We start from the raw sequence: 21032 nt of genomic DNA, 5'->3' as shown, positions 1-21032 counted from the left end.
ATAGAGAAGGAGGAAGAGAGAAAGAAAAAATGGGGAGCACTTACTGGAAGCTTCTGGGCGCCCTTTTTCGAATGGAACATTGAGAAAGTTCGTTTGTTGGGGCTTTTACTTTCTGAGTTTGTGTTGTTAAAAAGTTCTTTTTGTCAGTCCCTTTCCTGGAAATTCGTTTTCGTAGTCCTTTTAGCAAGGGTTGAAATTTCTTGAGGCAGAATATTCTTGAGTTTTCAAGTATCTTCGAAAACTTGCAGCGGCGAATTTTCTGTTCAAAACTTCAATTATCTTTATCTCGATAATTTATTCAGTTTTCAAGTGTCTTAGAAAACTTGGTTCTTTTTTTCAACGATTTTTATGTCTCGTCAAGACAGAGTTGTACAACGCCTTAGTAAATTTCCAGGCGTCCCCTTTTATCCGAGACCGTCAGGGAATACTTTCGACACTTGTTGTCTCGACGACGCTTTGTCCACAACTGTCGACTTAACTCAAAAATATCACACACGTGCTTCAATTTAGCACGAAAACGTCTCATCCAATCAACGGGCATAAGGGAGTCAGGTGACATAAAAAAGGGGGAAGCTAGGGAAGGGGGTATGAAAGGGGTTAAGAAGAAAGGAAGGAAGAACCGAGACAGGAGAAAGAAGGAAAGAAAGATGGAGGAAGATAATTTCCACAATTTCCAAACAAGAATAAACATCACTTCCGGCGTTTCGCTTACAACGTAACAATGGTTACGTAATAGTGGGGTTATTAAATAGTTGTTTAAAAAAATTTTATTTAAAAATACATGGAATTTAAAATATAAACATGGATAAATTCTTAACAATGAAGAATGGCAGTATCCATTGAATAGTATTTTTATAGGTAAGTGATTTTTTTGGAATTTATATATGCATATATTTATCAGAGCAAGTAAAAATACGTTGATTTTCTTAAAATCTTTTTTTAAAGAAAACCGATTTAAAAACACAAATATTGCATAATTTGGCTATTAAGTCTGTTATTTTTTTTTTTAAATTTGGTCTTTGCCCCTTTAATTGAAAAACACGGGTTTGAATTACATTTTTCAAGTAGTTATAAGCTTTGAAAGATATGAGGTCGAATTATTCAATTTTTTGCACGCATTTTTAATGTCGGTTTCTGACACACCTACAGTAGCGATGACAACCGCCGCACACCCAAAAATACCATAAAAATATTAATAGCTGTGGTAAAGAAAACTGCTGTAGATGTCGACAGCAAAATAGCTGCCATGAACCCTCAAATACCCGCACACGCGGTAGACAAAAAAAGATGTCGGACAGCTTACTTGCCAATATGATGAATAATTTTCAACACTCGACTTGTCCAGCACAAGGTAAAAATATAAAAAAGGGTAAATGTGTCAAATAGCTGACACTAATTGGGTTGCCAGACTATAATAAATATTTGAAGCGAAACTTCCCACCCAAAAAGCCAAATTGATAAGTGTAGATAATGTTCACAAAGAAAAAAGCAAAAGTGAAAAATAAAAAGAATGAAAAATATATGTATTTTTCATGTAATTATTTGTGTTTTTCGTGGGCATATGTAGATTGGTGATGTTTTAAACCCACGCATTTCACACACACACACACACATATATATATATATATATGATTAGTTTTTTTGGAAAAAGAATTCCAGCAGAGTGCTCAATTAAAAGGAAAATCCAAATTTTAAGAGCGTACTTATAAACCGACGGTACCAATGACCTGTCTCAACTAACAACTTTCTGTACACAAAATATATATATATATATATATATATATATATATATATATATATATATATATGTGTGAAGGTTGAAAATAAATAAACCAAAAACTAAGTACATATTGAATATCTTTATGTAGTGATAACAAAGGTTGAAAATAAATAAACCAAAGTATATATTGAATATCTTTATGTGATAAAAGCAAAGATTGAAATTAAATAAACCAAAACCAAAGTATATATTGAATATCTTTATGTAGTGAAAACAAAAGTTGAAAATAAAAATAAATAAAAACAAAGTATATATTGAATATCTTTATGTGATAAAAACAAAGGTTGAAAATAAATAAACAAAAAACAAAGTATATATTGAAAATCTTTATGTAGTGAAAACAAGGTTGAAAATAAAAATAAATAAAAACAAAGTATATATTGAATATCTTTATGGGATAAAAACAAAGGTTGAAAACTAATAAATAAAAACAAAGTATATATTGAATATCTTTATGTGATTAAAACAAGGTTGAAAATAAACTAACAAAAACAAAGTATATATTGAATATCTTTATGTGATAAAAACAAAGGTTGAAAATAAAAATAAATAAAACCAAAGTATATATTGAATATCTTTATGTGATAGAAAAAAAGGTTGAAAATACATAAACAACAAAGCATTTATTGAATATCTTTATGTGATTAAAATAAAGGTTGAAAATAAAATAAAAAAAAGAAAGTATATATTGAATATCTTTATGTGATAAAAACAAAGGTTGAAAATAAAAATAAATAAAAAGAAAGTATATATTGAATATCTTTATGTGATAAAAACAAAGGTTGAAAATAAATAAACCAAAAACCAAAGTATATATTGAATATCTTTATGTGATAAAAACAAGGTTGAAAATAAAAATAAATACAACCAAAGTATATATTGAATATCTTTATGTGATAAAAAACAAATGTTGAAAATAAAAATAAATAAAAACAAAGTATACATTGAATATCTTTATGCGAGGAAAACAAAGTTGAAAATAAATACACCAAAATCAAAGTATATATTGAATATCTTTATGTGATTAAAACAAAGGTTGAAAATAAAAATAAATAAACCAAAAACAAAGTATATATTGAATATCTTTATGTGATAAAAACAAAGGTTGAAAATAAAAATAAATAAAACCAAAGTATATATTGAATATCTTTATGTGATAAAAACAAAGGCTGAAAATAAATAAACAAAGTAAAACAAAGAAAATAAAAACAAAGTATATATTGAATATCTTTATGTGATTAAAATAAAATAAACAATGAACTAAGTATATATTGAATATATTTATGTGATGAAAACAAGATTAAAAATAAAAAGTAAACAAACAAAAAACTAAGTATATATTGAATATCTTTATGTGATGAAATCAAGGTTGAAAATACAAAATAAATAAACAAAATAATAAGTATATATTGAATATGTAATGAAATCAAGGTTGAAAATACAAAATAAATAAAAAAATAAGTATATATTGAATATGTTTATATGATGAAAACAAGGTAAAAAAGCCAGAGCCAGGAATAACGTTTGTTAACATTGAACTGATTTCCAATATGACACAATCTCTGCATAAACTCCCTACGTAATTTTTGGTTCAAGACGCTGGCATCACTACACAGTTTCAATCGACGTTTAATAAATTGTTTTCCTATCATGTTAAGATGAGAACAGTAATTGTATTGTTATGAGGTGTCTGTCAATGACAACATGAGACTAACAGGAAATAATTAGTGGCGAACTCCCCTGATGTATAAAGTATCAGCGATATATATATATATATATGTATATATATATGTATATATATATATATATATATATATATATATATATACATCGAAGACATTTGCATTTCGTTTTGAGCTTAACAACATTGTAAAGATTTCATATATATTTATATATATATATAAACGAAATGTTTACAATGTAATTAACGCATTTTATGCCCTAAGATATATATTTTTAAAAGAAATATATATATATATATATATATATATATATATATATATATATATATATATATATATATATATATATGTATATAATACGTTAGTTACATTGTAAAGATTTAATATATTAATATATATATATATATATATTTTTATATATGAAATCTTTACAATGTAACTAACATATTATATATATATATATATATATATATATATATATATATATATATATATATATACGAGCAAACAGTAAATAAAACATGTTAAAAATACTTTTAAATGAGTTAAAAACATATTTAATCTGAAAAGGAAAAACTAGATAAGTGGATAGTCCTTAATCACTGGAGTTTCGAAGAAATACTTTTCTTCTCATCAGAGGGTAGGAATTAGCAAAATACGGGTCGGATTTTGCATGCAAAAGTATTTGATAAAACAACAAGTAAGTCAAAGATCTTACTTGATCACAAAAAAAGTGAAGTAGAGGGAATATGGTGAAGAAAAAGTTGATTACATATAAATATATATATATATATATATATATATATATATATATATATCGCAGACATTTGCATTTTGTTAGGAGCTGGAAGAATAACTTTTCTTAATGCACACTACCATTACAATCCACTACGAACTTTAAACAATTTAACAATTCGTGCAAATGACATTGGTCATATTGGAAATATTCACCACCAAAATAACCTGAAACAAGAAAGTGTGCTTTTATGGAAGCAACTTGTTGAGCGTCAGAAATAATACTTCGAAGTAAGAAAATATGTGTTTGCAGTCGTCCCAATGTTATTTATGGACACCTGAGCTTGATACAAAGAAGTATGCAAATTGGAAGAAGTCAATCGACAGAAATTCCACTCCATTGATCAGTAACTAATATCTTATCGAGAGTGTGGCGAGGCCAAATTTTGTAAATTATGGATTATTTAAACGATATGGTAGCCGGGCAGATGATAGATGGGCTTTAAAATGCCGAACACCAAAGAAGGTAGCACCAGAGCAGAAGTTCGCACTGGCAGACAAGTCAAATCTCCATTTTAATGATTCCACACACGCTATTAGGCCATCTGGTGTAAAAAGGCCGAAGCAAGAACAGCATTTTGTGTTGAGCACAGCACGAGGTGGAAGGGTACATTCTCCACTTTACCCTACGATTACAATTCAGAAAGAAAAAAGAATTGGAGAAAGCGGTGAATTTAGTTAAGTGACAAACATAGTTATTATCTAACTTGGTTCGAGTAAACTTACGTGACCTTATGGTTTCAAACGTAATCCCGTTAGGCGTATAAGCAGAACCCAGAGAACAACAACTAACGTGTAGTATCTGTTCCTGTTTTGAGGTCTTGTGTGTGCCATGATTCGGGTTATCATTATTCTGGCGAGAAAAACGCAGTCGTTACTTGTCATGAAGTGCATTCTCCCATGCATTTACTTCTCCATTGAAATAAGTAATGTCAACGAGTCTTTCTCGGTGATTTTTATATGAGAGTGCCCCCTTCATTAAGTAGTTTTTTTTTCATATAAAACGTGTTAAATCTTCGCAGAATTGTAAACTCTAAAAACTACTTGTTTCTACTGTTTTAATAGCTTTCATTCTTTATCAATAAATTCGTGTTTATGTATTTTTTTTAATATGTTTCATCCTTATTTTTGCCATTAACTTGTCTAAAAAAAGCTTTTTCGACAGTAAATTAAAATGAAAGTGTAGTACCTGTTTCTGGTTTGTGCTGTTATACCTTTTGTGTTTATATACTCATAACAACCATGTTTAGCATTATTATTATTATTATTGTTATTATTATTGTTATCATCATTATTATTATCATTATTATTATTATCATAATTATTATTATTATTATTATTATCATTATTATTATCATTATTATCATTATTATTATCATTATTATCATTATTATTATCATTATTATTATTATCATTATTATTATTATTATCATTATTATTATTATTATCATCATTATTTTCATTATTATTATCATTATTATTATCATTATTATCATTATTATTATTATTATCATTATTATTATCATTATTATTATTATCATCATTATTATTATCATTATTATTATCATTATTATTATTATCATTATTATCATCATCATCATCATCATTATTATTATCATTATTATTATTATCATTATTATTATCATTATTATTATTAATATTATCATTATTATTATCATTATTATTATTATCATTATTATTATTATCATTATTATTATCATTATTATTATCATTATTATCATTATTATTATCATTATTATTATTATCATTATTATTATCATTATTATTATTATTATTATTATCATTATTTTTATTATTATCATTATTATTATCATTATTATCATTATTATTATCATTATTATTATTATTATTGCAAGTTAAATGCACGTTTTGCTTGTGGGAATGAAGTATAGTTTGTCTGTGTCTCATGAGTTGACTCATCCCATGCATTATTTCCTCCTTCAAAATGAATGCTGATGTTCCATTAATGTTCATAAAGAGTCATAGATATTCGAATGTTCCATTAAAGTTCTTTATCTCTCAAACACTGAGTTAGTAAAGGAATTAAGAACATAATTTTCCTCTCCCAATTAACCATTTTTATACATTGTAGTATATCTTTCATTTTGGTCTCTTGGTCTTACTGGATTCCAGAACAAGAATTTATCTAGTCTGGTGGAGTACCCAGCTTCGTGCTGTTACTTGAGGTAACATCACTCGGAGAAAGTGCACCATTCCTCGTAAAAGCTAATGTGGATTAACCATAGTGAGGATATCTTATTTGGGCAGAGAATACTATGTGATTTTGAATATTTGGTCAGGGTTTACTTCTATTGAAATGTATCCTCATACCAGGTTGTTCTGACAAACCCCTGTACAGAGAGACCTTAGACACTAGAGGATAGTGTCTAGTAGGCATTCAAGTTCTCAGTGTGAGTTCTCATATGTTTCAGTAAATTTGTTTTTTGAATAGCAGAATATTCACATATTTTACAAGCATATGGTTTTTCACCACTGTGAATTCTCATATGGGTACGTAAATTTGATTTGAAATAACAAGAATATTCACAAATATCACAAGAATATGGCTTTTCCCCAGTGTGAGTTCTCATATGTCTCACTAAACTTGATTTCGCAGAACAAGAATATGCACACATTCTACAAGAATATGGTTTTTTCCCAGTATGAGTTCTAATATGTTTCAGTAAACTTGATTTCGCAGAACAAGAATATGGACACATTCTACAAGAATATGGCTTTTCTTTAGTATGAGTTCTAATATGTTTCACTAATTGTGATTTCCGTAAACAAGAATATTCACACATATTACAAGTATATGGTTTTTCGCCAGTGTGAATTTTCTTATGCATCACTAAATCTGGTTTCCTAGAAAAAGAATATCCACACACTTCACAAGAATATGGTTTCTCCCTAGTGTGAGTTCTCATATGTGACTTTAAATATGATTTTCTAGAACTAGAATAATCACACACTTCACATAAATATGCCTTTTTCTCTGTGTGAGTTTTCATATGTGTTATTAAATTTATTTCATCAGAACAAGTATATTCACATTTTTCACAAGAATATAAATTTTCTGCACTGTGAGTTTCCATAAGTGTTATTGAATTTGACTCATCAGAAGAAATATATTCACATATTTCACGAGAATATGAATTTTCTGCACTGTGAGTTTCCATATGTGTTATGAAATCTGATTCATCAGAACAAGTATATTCACATATTTCACAAGAATATGAATTTTCTGCACTGTGAGTTTCCATATATGTTATTGAATTTGACTCATCAGAAGAAATATATTCACATATTTCACGAGAATATGAATTTTCTGCACTGTGAGTTTCCATATGTGTTATGAAATCTGATTCATCAGAACAAGTATATTCACATATTTCACAAGAATATGAATTTTCTGCACTGTGAGTTTCCATATATGTTATTGAATTTGACTCATCAGAAGAAATATATTCACATATTTCACGAGAATATGCACCTTCTGCACCGTGAGTTATTATATGTATTACTAAATTTGTTTTATTTGAACAAGAATATTCACATATTTCACAAGAATGCATCTTAGCACCAGTAAATGTTTATAAAAATAATGATCAGTTCAAATACCTCTTTTCATCAGTAAATGTTTAGAAAAATAATGATCAGTTCAAATACGTCTTTTCACCAGTAAATGTTTAGAAAAATAATGATCAGTTCAAATACATCTTTACGTCAGTTAATGTTTAGAAAAATAATGATCAGTTCAAATATCTCTTTTCATCAGTTAATGTTTAGAAAAATAATGATCAGTTAAAATACATCTGTTAACCAGTAAATGTTTATAAAAATGATCAGTTCAAATGCATCTTTTCACCAGTAAATGTTTATAAACATAATGATCAGTTCAAATCCATCTGTTGACCAGTAAACGTTTATAAAAATAATGATTAGTTCAAATACGTCTTTTCATCAGTAAATGTTTAGAAAAATAATGATTAGTTCAAATACCTCTTTTCATCAGTAAATGTTTAGAAAAATAATGATTAGTTCAAATAAATATTTTCACCAGTAAATGTTTAGAATAATAATGATCAGTTCAAATACATCTTTTCACCAGGAAATGCTTATAAAAATAATGATCAGTTCATATACACCTGTTGACGAGTAAATGTTTAGAAGATAATGATCGGTTCAAATACATCTGTTGACCAGTAAATGTTTATAAAAATAATGATCTGTTCAAATACATCTGTTTACCAGTAAATGTTTAGAAAAATAATGATCAGTTTAAATACAACACCAGTAAATGTTTAGAACAATAATGATCAGTTCAAATAATCTTTTCACCAGTAAATGTTTAGAAAAGAAATTACCAGTTCAATGTCAGCAAAATTGTTCAACCATGAATATCTGGAAATAAAAATAGATTAAATTTATTTTTTTTTGTATTTACATTCAGTTCGATTTATTTTAAATGGTAAAATATTTCTAAACTTTCAGACTCTAAATTAATTCATTATTTTATGTGTTAATTATTCAAATAAAAATTGTCTCCGTTTACATGGTATTCATTATCACACGTTAATACGTTTTACTTTGAATGAGAATTTCAAACTGAGATTTGATTCATTCTTTTGACTGTCGCTATCATTTACATGTAATTGACTTTTTTTAGTGAACGATTTCTATCCAAATAACGAAAGACTGGTTCAATTATACTTTGATACGTAGAGCTTTCAGGAGTGATACACCTAGCGGACTGTACTCTAAAATAGATAGGACCAGGAAAATATTCATTAAAATTGTTATCAAGATCTTATTAAAAAAGGGAGATTTTAAAGTATGAAAATTAATATGCTTTTAAAATGTATACTTTATTTCAAATTACATTTTTGAGAAAAGTGTATAATTGAAAGACAGATTGTAAATATTATCATAACTGGTTTCCATTTCGTTTTTACACAGGCATCACCACATTATCAAGGCCAAGAGGCAACTCAAGGATAAGGGTTAAAGAATGCACAGTAGAAATTGGACAATATAGTAATCGATAGTAATGAAAATTCGGTAAATTTGATAACTTATATGGAACGGCTCATCAAGAACTTATTTACGTTAGACTTGAACACAACCATATTGAAGTCAGCCGGAAAGCAGGAAAACGGAAGACAATTCCACAGGCGTGCAGTTCTAAGAAAGAGGCTTTGTTCATGGAATCTACGTTTAGGTTTAGGCACAGATAAAGAGTGGGGGAATTATTGATAGTGTTTTCAGCTAGACGAGTGTTTCTTGTGAAAGTTTGGCGAGGGGGGGGGGGACAATAGACTGAAGTCGAACACTTTCCATGAAAATAACGATACATCAGAGACAAACTCGCCACATCTCTTCTGAGATAGAGGTTGTAGGGAAGAGAAAAGGGCATCTCCTACAAGGCTACGAAGTCTATTTTGAACTCTATCAAGGCAGGATAAGTCCTTTCTAGCAGCTCCTGCCCAGATGTGGCAACAGCATTCCATCCTTGGACGTACCTATCTCTTATATAGATAGAGAATTGCATCCCTTAAGTTTGGTATATACTATGAGACCTACCTGTCTTTTGAGCAAAGAGAGTGTGCTTTATATCAACTGCGGTAATGTTGTTTATAAGTGTAAATTCCAATGAGATGCTGATTATGTGGGGCGTACTTTCATGCATTTAGAGAGTTGTATAAAGCAAAACAATCCATTTAAAATTAAAAAGGATTTGCAGTCCCCCTTCGCCTTCGACTCAAAACTTTGCTATCGGTGAGCATTTGTTTGAAAGTCAATGCTGTGTCAGTAAGTATAATAAAATAAAGTTGTTTAAGGTCATACGTTGAGCTGAATTTAACAAGGCCAATAGCCCCTAGTCACATGCTCTCGTGTAATGAATGAATGTGTGAATGTAGGATTGACATGAAATTCTTAAAGAAAAACTAAAATGACCGAAAAATGGGCTGAAATGACTTCAGTAAATAAAAATTTCAGGAAAAACTAATGGACGGTTATCCGTCAATCATCCAGACTACGGACCCATTGAAAACATTACTCCCTCTTTGATAAATCGGGGGAGAAAAATGTTACTCCATACCCCTTGCTTAAAAAAAATAAAATGTAAATGTGTTATAGACCGACCGATGGAGTGACTTGCATGTGACTAAAACTGCCTTTGCATGTAAGGGTTTCCCCTTCCATTGCAAAGAAAAAGTTACAAATGTAAGTGCAGCATCTGTTAAGAACATATACTACACTTTAATCTTAGCCAAGTGGCCAAGGTAAAGTTACAAACGTAAGTACAGCATCTATTAAGAACAGATACTATACTTTGATCTTAGTCATGTGGCCAAGGAAAAGTTGATGATTGCAACGTCTTGTCAGACGAGTGCCACTCCCTCAGACATTTAAAATCCATGAGCCCAAATGTCTGAGGGAGTATCTATACAAATATGATGTTACAGAGTCTTAGCTTTGTACGACAGCTAAGTCTCTCTCTCGGTTCAAAATGTTGAGATCCAGCAACAAGTAAGAGTAAGATAGCCAGCGACAAATTAAACTGCAGACCAGCTAAATGCGGGTACTGGTCTTCCGCTTTATGTTTTTTTAAATCAGAGATTTTCTTCTCCTAGAAAGGTTGCCTTAACCACGGCTTATGGGAGCCCTCTCTATCCCAAAGGAAAAGTTACAAACATAAGTACAGCATGTAGTAAGTACAGATACTACACTTTGATCTTGGCCAAAAGGCCAAGAACAGCTTCAAAAGCTAAGAATAGCATTTATTAACAGACCTTTGATCTTAACCAAAAAGGCCAAGCACAAAAGTGTTATGGACTGACCGACCGACCGACAGACAGACCAACGGAGTGACTTATAGATTCGCTTGCACGCAACTAATTCCTGACAAACCGCCCCCTTAAGTAAGACACTCTATCAAATCTCCAATACTAATGATTACTACAATACTATATCATTGATTACTGTACACGCAATAACCCTTATCCCTGAGTGGCCTCCAGGCCTTGATAAGTGGTGACCTCCATGTAAAAAAAAATGAAAAAAAGGCTCCTGAAATTCGTACTAGAATTGTCCGCAAGGACTCGTGGCGCAGTGGTTAGAGTACTGGGAAAAATCAACTGTAAAAGTGATATTCTCCTGAAGGTTGAAGGTTCAATCCTCATTGTGGGCGACCGAATATACATTTGCGAATTACTTAGGACTTCTAAGTAATGGCTGATGGAACAAGACCATGCTATCCACGTGAAGTAAATAAAGGGTTCCGCTCGAAATTCCGTCCAAATTCCCGAGTTCGACAGAAACATTCCCGAGTTCGACAAGACACACCTGAAGGACGGAGGTTACATCGACCGAAACGTTGTGAAATTCACACTCAAGATGAGAACAGTAGCCCGATGAATAATAATACATAGATTTAATTACTTTTATTTCAATCATTGTGTTTTTTTTTCATGATTTCACTTTATAATCCTTTAATTTAATTTTTAAGCATTCATAATATATTAAATTATATTAAATTGAATTTATATTTCAATCATTATTATATTTTTTTATTTCGTAATTTAAACTTTTAATCCTTTAACTTAGTTTGGAATTGTTCATATTTATTAAATTATATCAAATTTAATTATTTATATTTTGATTATTATATTTTTATATTTCGGTATTTCACTTTCAATCCTTAAACTAATTTTGTTATATTTATGATTATATATTTATTTATTAAATTGTATAAAATTGTATTCTATTTTAACTATTAGTTTATTTTTATATTTCGGTATTTCACTTTTAATCCTTAAACTAATTTTGTGATATTTATAATTATATATTTATTTATTAAATTGTATAAAATTGTATTCTATTTTTAACTATTATTCTATTTTTATATTTCGGTATTTCACTTTTAATCCTTAAACTAATTTTGTGATATTTATAATTATATATTTATTTATTAAATTGTATAAAATTGTATTCTATTTTTAACTATTATTCTATTTTTATATTTCAATATTTCACTTTTAATCCTTAAACTAATTTTGTGATATTTATAATTATATATTTATTTATTAAATTGTATAAAATTGTATTCTATTTTTAACTATTATTCTATTTTTATATTTCAATATTTCACTTTTAATCCTTAAACTAATTTTGTGATATTTATAATTATATATTTATTTATTAAATTGTATAAAATTGTATTCTATTTTAACTATTATTTTATTTTTATATTTCAATATTTCACTTTTAATCCTTAAACTAATTTTGTGATATTTATAATTATATATTTATTTATTAAATTGTATAAAATTGTATTCTATTTTTAACTATTATTCTATTTTTATAGTTTGTGATTTTGCTTTCTAATCCATTAATGTATTTTTTATCGTTCATATTTATTAGAATATTATATTGTATAGAAATATTGTGACTATTATAATAATCAGCATACAAATATATTCTTATCAATGATATTCATATGATAGATAGATAGATAGATAGATAGATAGTATAACGTGTTCATATATCATTCTGTTTATAGTTTAAATATTATTTATATCTAATATATTTACCCGCGAGTTTTCATATAGTTTATAACATACAATTTAAATTACTCATATTGAACGACAAGGTTGGACAATAAAATTGTTGCCGTAGAAAAGACAATACGATTCCATTTCCCTTTGATAATAATAAGTTTTCTTTTTTTGTTGCAAACCATTTACTAGTTGTCCAGTTGTGTAAAAATCCAAAAGGCAATAGGAACCTTCTATTATGTCTGAAAGTGACACAAGGTTAAAAGAATGTACGTTGAGGCAATAGGACTATTTCCAGCACTATCAAAATGCATCACTGGAGTGCCACAAATAACATGGACTTGGCCAGGATGAGGAAAAAAATTGCAGCTAAGGTTATGGTATTTAGTATGGTTGTAAATGCCATATCATGCCAGCTCACATATTCGTATCTGGAAAGTCAACAGCAAAGTGTATCTGGACATGCTGGAGAGTGTGGTGATTCCCTGGTGTAATCATCTGGCAGTTGGAAGACCCTGGATGTGGTAGCAGAACTCGGCGCCAGACTACAAGTTCAAAGAGACCCAGGCTTTGCTTCAGCAGGAGAGCTACGACTTTTTACCCTTTTCTTACTCCTCCCTCTCCTCACCCTAACCGAACCCAATCGACTACTTTGTTTGGTCATACATTGAAAACATTACCACATGCAATCCCACAACACCAAGCTGCCGATTATTCACCAAGCTCCCGCTGGCATTTGTGGAAAAGGCATGCTCTCAGTCCCAGACCCGTATTGAGGCAGTTATTGAGGCTGAAGGTGGCAACATTTTATAGAGGTCAGCTCTACTACATAATCAAGTTACCTGAATTGATTTTCCGATAAATGGTTTAAAATAATGTTGTGGTGTTGCTTTTCTTTATCGTTGCACCATATATATATATATATATATATATATATATATATATATATATATATAATTTTAGATTCCTAATATCGAACTATATCGATTAGTTTTTTAATTGATAAATTATTACTATTTTGATTATATATTATTTTTCTGTCCTCTGAATTACAGCACTCTTGCCAAGTGTTTGTCCATCTATCCTAGATAGAGAGTATCACCAGAAATGTTGCGTTAATGATCCCTGAATTCATTTTTCCTTTGCAACAGAAACTGGTACATGCAAGTGGGTCATTAATCTAAAAAATGTGAAAAAGATACGAGAACAAAATAACAAATACAGAAATTAAAAAAATTAAGAAAACCGAAATAAGTTGCACATATCATGAAAAAGATGATCAATTTATGTTTTTTTAAGAAATTGTCTCCTACTATGAAATATAAAAGAGTTGCATGAAACCAATGGAAAAATGTGTCTTAGCAGCACATTAGGTTTTACACACACACAGCAATAGTTACATTGGCCATCGTAAAAAAAACGTATAATAAATGTATATGTGATAATAATTAAATCAAACAATACAGTTCTTTGGTCACATGATCGGTAATTTTAAACAAAAAAAAAACATAATCCTCTTTGTTTTTCCATAATTCTTTAAATAAACGGTGCAATCGACACGTTTAAAAATCCACTACAACTATTTTTGTAAATATATTATAATTAAACCCGATGTAGGTTACCAAGTTTCAAAAACAAATCAAAATCTAATTTTTGGGGTTATTACCTTTCAACAATATCTGCCAAGATGTTTTTTTTTAATAACTATAAAAGATGTTGAATAACGAATAACTTTCCTATATGAATTTAACGTAAAATAAGCACCTAGTTTATGTCCAATTACCGCTCAACGAGACATGTAATCGTTCAGTGTTCCAAGTTTTGTGAAAAAGGGAAGGAGGTTTATATCTAGTTTGGCTTTTTTACATATTTTTAGCAGATTAGAATCCACGTATCGTTAATTATTCTGTAATTTCATCAAACTATTTAGTAAACATAAAATACCGTAAATATCTTTATTGGCTTTCATGAATATCAAAAATTAAAAATTAATATTTTTTAAAGTGTCATTCTATTTATTCATTTATATATATATATATATATATATATATATATATATATATATATATATATATATATATATATATATACATACAAAACGTGGTTTGTTCAATTATGCTTACATTTTAATTTTAGATTGGGAGGATTTTTTACTTATCTATTTTAGTTTTTGTTCTGTTTCAAATAAGAACAACCACTTTTAAGTAATGAGGTTATTATTTAGAAAACCATACTTAGCATGGACCAAGTGTCTTTGCTAACCAATTAGTATTTTTACCTAACAATTAAATAATAAAAAAAACGTGAAAAAAGAACAAATCTATATATCAATAAAAGTGAACTTGTTTTTGTGTCTGTGTGTCTGTGTTTGTGTCTTTGTACATTTCCCTACACAATGACTCTGTCAATTTTAAGTCTGTAGACTCCAAATTTGATATATAGGGTATTGAGATTTGGAAAAATCTTTGTAATCCGATAGCGGCCAGAAATTTGGCTGTTTAGGGGTAAAAATTCAACGATTTTACTTTTGAGAAATCTACCAAACTCCTCCGCCAATTTTTGGTCTAAACACTTGAAATTTTAGATGCAGGCTCCTTGGACATGAATCCAACTTCATAACTAGATTTTAGCCAAAAACAATAAATGTTGAGGGGTCATAATAAGGGTCAAAGTTTAAAAAAAATGACTGCTTTTTTTTGCTCAGCATACACATCCAAACACCTGAGCAACGCAGGGCTGAAATTCTACTACATTAAAATAAATGTTATTAAAGGCAGATAAGTGATTCTTCCATCAATAATAAGATAAGATTTTGTTTAAACATGTTTTGAAGCGTTTGTTTAAAAATAAAAAAAATAAATAAAAAAACTAGTGCCGGGTCTTCATTAGAACAAGAAGAACAATAGCTGACATGCAACAGTTATCTTGGTAATCCCATTAATCTTTCAAAAATTGAAAATTAAACACAGTACTAGTATAATTCCACTCACAAAATGTCACAATGACATTCCTTTGTATATTTAATTGTGAAAGTAAAGAATAGCTTTAAAAATATAAACTCTACTCTCTCCACAAAAAAAGAAAGACGTCAGAAAGCAAAAATCAATCGAAGGCCCTTTCGCATCGTATGACAAATTTAGAAATTGGGAATGATTACATTTTGTTGATAACTGTCTGGCAATTAATTCGGTGCTCAGTTTACATTAAATTTATAATGGAAAGTGATACCCTACTCTAAAATCTTAAATATTTATTACGGTTTTATTTCCCTTTTGCAGAAAATATTTGAGACATTTGAAACGTAATAAAAAAAGAGGGTTTGTATTACTGTACACATAGATTCGAAAAAGTTGTCAAAAAACAAATATATAACAAATAAATGTTACCAAAGGCAAGATAAGTTACTTTTCTACAAAACTGGATATATTTATTGTGTTTTTATTCAATGTAACATGTTTATTCAGCTCGAAAAACATGCAGTGTTTACCGATGTATTGGAAAATTCAAAATGGCGCCTGACTGTCTCTTTAACGCGGTAAGTTTGGGAAAAGATGTTATAAAAAATAAACTAGACAAAATACTATTAAAAAACAACCGAATGTATGTCAACTTACGTCACGGTAACATATATTGAGCAAATTTCTAACAGTATTTTGTCTAGTTTATTATTTATAATACCTTTTCCCAAACTTACCCTCTCTGAGAGAGAGTCGGCCGCCATTTTGAATTTTCCAATACATCGGTAAACACTGCATGTTTTTCGAGCTGAATAAACATGTTACACTGAATAAAAACACAAAAAATATATCCAGTTAGGTAGAAAAGTAACTTATCTTGGTTTTGATAACATTTATTTGACATATATTTGTTTTTTGACAACTTTTTCGAATCTATGTGTACAGGACAAACCCAAAAAAGAGTTTAAGGAGTAAACTACGGTTGCAAAGATTAAAAAATGTTTTTTACATTAAATTTCTGTTAATTTGTGATGACCATTAAGTGGGTGTTCATTTTATGTCAACTTTATAAAAGAAAATGATGTCTTGTTGCTTATACATCTATGTTACCGCGCGATATTTAAATCGTAAATTTTAAGTTAAAAGCACAACGATAAAATCCCCTCCCCGTGTAAGGAAAGGCTTTTTGAATAATAGCGTGATGGTTTCAATACGGAACAAAGATTCACACGTATCGTGATTTCTATTTTTAAATGTAAAATACTGGGTAAGATAGAAAAACGCAAACGAAATTCTTTAACGACAATTAAAAAAATCAGTTATGGTGTTCACTGTTCATGGTAAACATTATTATTTTAACAGAAATCACATAAGTTTTACTTAAATAAACACATTTTTGACAAAAAAAATCGGAAATTCATATATTTTATTCACGTTTGTTATGAATCGTGACAGAATCAATATTTTTATTGGATTACAAAAAAACAAAAACAAAAACTTATTTTAATGTTTCAGATTAATTTAAAAGTGTACAAAATACTAAACACTTACCTTTTATTCCATGAATTCAATACGAAAGAAAAAGCGGGATGATTTTTTTTTTCCAAACAAGAACTGTTTTGTTTGTTAGAATTTCTGTAGTAATCTGATACAACTTTTGTTTTGTGTGTCCAATTCATTAAGAAATAAAATATATGAAAATATAAAAGAATCAACATTAAAAGATGAAAACACGATTTAAACAGGAAATTATTTAAAGAGAAAATAAAGAACAAGGGATTGAGGCCATCGTCTTACGGTGTTATCATTTTTTACGTTCCTCGTGTAAAAATGTCTGTTGATTAGTTAAATGTTCGAAATGTTTTGCTATAAAATGTTTTACCAACAAGTTTAAATAAAAACTAGTCAATACTTATGTCATTAAAATATACAAAATACATGAAGTTTGTGTCATTTCTTATGCCCACAGAATGGCCGATATGTTTCCACATGCGTGCGTCTTTATTCTTTATTCTCCACTATAAACATAAGTCGTCCCAAGGGACTTAACTCCAAACGGTGAAAACCCCTGGTTAGTTCCTCATGCAAAGACAGTCCTGGATTTACATTGTCTGATATTTGACCTGACACAATGATGACAATAAGTTCTACATTCCAAAAATCGTATCTAAATAGTATTATGTATTCTTTTCAACTCTTGAATTCTGGGTTACATTCTAGCCTTTTCCTTTAATAAATATTATTTTCCTGAGGTGACTAACCAATTTTTTATGAGTTCAGGTTCAAATAAACAGCTGCAGCAGCAGGGAATTAGTTCCCGCTGGTGGACTGACAATCAGCAAGAAATAATATGCTCAGGTTTGAAGGAAGTTCAGGAAGAGATTACGTCGAAGATGCCAGCACTCTTCAAATCGGACCATTGGTATTTCCACCAGTCAACAATGCAGTGCCAATCAATAGTTCCATTAATGTTATGAACTATTTAATCGAGATGGCCCTTAATACAGTTTTTCATTTTCCCTTCAGTCTAGACCGTTATTTTTTTTACATGGATGTCACCACTTATCAAGGCCTAGAGGCCACTTGTGGATAAGGGTTATTGCGTGTACAGTAATCAATAGGATAATATCGTAATAATCCTTAGTAATGGAGATTTGATAAAGTGTCTTACTTAAAGGGGTGGTTTATCAGGAATTTGTTTATGTTGGACTTGAAGACATCCAAGTTGTAGTCGAGTGAGAAACAGGCAAACGGCAGAGCGTTCCACAGGCGTGCACTTCTAAGAAAGAAGCTTTATTCATGGAATATATGTTTTGATTTAGGCACAGATAAAGAGTGGGGGAAATTATTGACAGTGGTTTGAGCTAGACGGGTGTTTATCGTGAACGATTAACGAGGGAGGCAGATATTGGAGCTCAGACGAGCACTCCCCATGTAAATAACGATAAAATCAAGACAGGCTCGCAACGCCTCTTCTGTGGGAGAGTGGTTGCAGGGAAAAGAAAAGGGCATCCCCCACTAAGCTACAAAGTCTATTTTGTACTTTGTCAAGACAAGATAGGCTGTTTTTAGCAGCTCCTGTCCAGATGTGACAGCAGTACTCCATTTTATGACATACTTGGCTTTTATATAGATAGAGAATTGCATCAGCAGTGAGATAACTACTGGAGCGGTAGAAGGATCCCACCATTTTCCCAGCGACATTGGCAACGGATTTGATGTACATGTTCTATTTCAGATCTATATGTATAGGTTAATCCAAGAAGCTTGTCAAAATATGGAGCCTCCCTAATACGAGTTGCTCCCTGTGACTGTCAGTTATTCCTTACAGGCTGGCGTTATGATTTGGGAGATGAAAGATCCTGTGACGAGGGTCACTGACACGCTCATATAAAACAGATTTCATGGGGCCTTCCTAAATTTGTATGAACAGTATAACAATTGGATTGCAGCCAGAGGAGATTACATTAAGCGGGACTAGTTTCATGTGTTTACTATCAATAAAAAGTGACCATACGAAAGAAGTCTAGAAACTTATGAAAGACACCTCGTATCTGTTCATGGTTTCATTACTTATGATAATTAATATTACTTCATTAAATAATCGTTGAAAATGTTTTATAAAAAAGTGTTTTTGCTTTTCGAAAATAGACTGTAATTCTCACGTTACTATCAACACTTTCAGTTCTACATTAATTAGTATTAATTAAAGTTACTTCATTTGATTGATTCTGTGTTTTTGATGTCTTTTGTTAATGATTAATCAAAAGTTCATGAATAATAATGCAAGAAAAATTTAAAAAAACATAAATTATAAAATACTTTTTTTCAAGTCATTTCATATTATTATGACACATGTTTTAATTATTTTAGTTTAGTTTTATGATAATTAATATTACTTATTTGAATGATCGTAGAAAATGTTTTATAAACTGTAATTCTCACGTTACTATTAACACTTTCAGTTCTAAATTAATTTTTATTGTATAGTTATAATAGACAAAATTTTATTAAGTTTCCAATGTGAATATTAAATAAAGTTAGTTCATTTGGTTTATTATATTTATTTGATGCTTCATTTTAATCACCTCATTAAGAGTTCATGACTAATAATGCAACAAAATGAAAATAAATTAAATTAAAAAATACTTTCCTTGACCTTTTTTTTTATTCAAGTCATATTATATTATTATGATACGTGTTTTCATTATTTTAGTTTAGTTAGTTCGAATGTATTAAGGTTAATAATCGGAAAAATTATGAAATAAAAATGGAAATATTAAGAAGTTGTTGAAGTCTTATCTTTATTAAGTTTAACTCAAGCTGATCAAACAAAGACTAAAAATATAAAAAGACAACAGATTTCATGAGAGTTCCTATCCAATCATGAAGGTAACTAATATTTATTAATAGACATAATATCATGAGGGTAACTAATATTTATTAATAGACATAATATCATGAAGGTAACTAATATTTATTAATAGACATAATATCATGAAGGTAACTAATATTTATTAATAGACATAATATCATGAAGGGAACTAATATTTATTAATAGACATAATATAATGAAGGTAACTAATATTTATTAATAGACATAATATCATGAAGGTAACTAATATTAATTAATAGACATAATATCATAAGGGTAACTAATATTTTTTAATAGACATAATATCATGAGGGTAACTAATATTTATTAATAGACATAATATCATGAAGGTAACTAATATTTATTAATAGACATAATATCATGAGGGTAACTAATATTTATTAATAGACATAATATCATGAGGGTAACTAATATTTATTAATAGACATAATATCATGAAGGTAACTAATATTTATTAATAGACATAATATCATGAAGGTAACTAATATTTATTAATAGACATAATATCATGAAGGTAACTAATATTTATTAATAGACATAATATCATGAAGGTAACTAATATTTATTAATAGACATAATATAATGAGGGTAACTAATATTTATTAATAGACATAATATCATGAAGGTAACTAATATTTATTAATAGACAAAATATCATGAAAGTAACTAATATTTATTAATAGACATAATATCATGAAGGTAACTAATATTTATTAATCGACATAATATCATGAAGGTAACTAATATTTATTAATAGACATAATATCATGAAGGTAACTAATATTTATTAATAGACAAAATATCATGAAGGTAACTAATATGTATTAATAGACATAATAT

General features: G+C 29.0%; 1 pseudogene; it reads right to left on the bottom strand.

Annotated features, from left to right (window-relative positions):
• Positions 1–10916: 10916 nt before the first annotated feature.
• On the bottom strand, positions 10917–11043 carry LOC145271862 (U2 spliceosomal RNA; annotated as a pseudogene).
• Between the last annotated feature and the right edge of the window lie 9989 nt (positions 11044–21032).

Source organism: Euprymna scolopes, chromosome 46 (assembly GCF_053919585.1).
Source record: "Euprymna scolopes isolate OS-2025 chromosome 46, ASM5391958v1, whole genome shotgun sequence".
Taxonomy (NCBI): domain Eukaryota; kingdom Metazoa; phylum Mollusca; class Cephalopoda; order Sepiida; family Sepiolidae; genus Euprymna; species Euprymna scolopes.
Note: the sequence above shows the minus strand (reverse complement) of the source record. Positions and strands in the feature narration are given on the sequence as shown.